Source organism: Galeopterus variegatus, unplaced genomic scaffold, assembly GCF_000696425.1.
Source record: "Galeopterus variegatus unplaced genomic scaffold, G_variegatus-3.0.2 Scaffold79722, whole genome shotgun sequence".
In the NCBI taxonomy this organism is placed as follows: Eukaryota; Metazoa; Chordata; class Mammalia; order Dermoptera; family Cynocephalidae; genus Galeopterus; species Galeopterus variegatus.
In genome coordinates, this window is record NW_007805833.1 from 1 (window position 1) to 1,071 (window position 1,071).

Sequence of the window (1,071 nt, forward strand, 5' to 3'; positions counted from 1 at the left end):
GAGATCTTCTAGAAAAGGAGTTCTTGAAACAACCAACTCCATCAGCGTACTCCTCCCGGCATCCCCCACCCCCCACCCCCATTTGGTCTGTTGATTTATTATTATTTTTTTTTTCTTTCTTTCTTTTTTTGTTTTTTTCTTGTTTGGTCTGTTGATTTCTTTTCTTGGTGTTCCATGACACAACAAACCTACTGAATTAGAATCGGTGGTGGAATTGGGGAGGGCAAGGCGGTGGAGAATCTGATGATTACAGAAGTTCAGCACTACTGCCTTAGCGTTAAGCTCAGGCTTGCTATAGTAAATTAAGGGTTCCTGGGTCGTGGGCTTTTCTTTGTTCAGTCAGAGGAGTCTTGGTATCTGCCTGCGTTAGTGTGCTCCACATATAGAAAGGAGTCAAACATTGTGGTTGGATAAAAGAATGAATAAATAGGCACTGGGAAGCTGGAATCTAAAGTAAAAAAAAAAAAAAATTTTTTTTTTCGTAATTACACATGGATCTTAGGCTCCCTGATTTCACAGACCAGCCTCCTGCCTATAATACAGAAAAACAGATTTAGTTCTATACTTACAGTGGTGCACTTATAGTCTTTGCACTTGTACCTACGGAGGATAAAGAGCAATTTGGGTCAACCAATACTTCTTTTCCCAAGAATTCAATTCTATTTGCCAGTTGGTTCAGTCTTAAGCAAAATGGACTTTTGTCAGGAGTGGGATTCGAACCCACGCCTCCAGGGGAGACTGCGACCTGAACGCAGCACCTTACACCGCTCGGCCATCCTGACACAGGAGCCCGTTTCCTCTTATTTTCCCTTAACTTTATCATGCACTGATGCTTTATGCTGTCGTGCTACATTAACGTTGTGTTTATTTATTGTTTCAGATAAAACTCAAATTCTCTCTTTGCAAAGCAGGAAAACTAACGCCTCCGACAGCCCTTTCCTATTCCCTACTTCCTCCCACCCTAAACCTTAAAGCTCCATTTTCCCTGGCGCCCCTTCGAGCGCTCCTCTCCTTCTCTGGAGGGGCCCAGCCACGCCAGGGTGGCCCCCGGGCCGGTCGGTCTTCCTTGAA

The 1,071-nt window shown here is 44.3% G+C and overlaps 1 non-coding gene across 1 annotated transcript; it reads right to left on the reverse strand.

Moving 5' to 3' along the window:
* Nucleotides 1-699: 699 nt before the first annotated feature.
* TRNAL-CAG lies at nt 700-782 on the reverse strand. Its single transcript has one exon. It is a non-coding gene; the product is annotated as a tRNA-Leu (tRNA).
* Between the last annotated feature and the right edge of the window lie 289 nt (nt 783-1,071).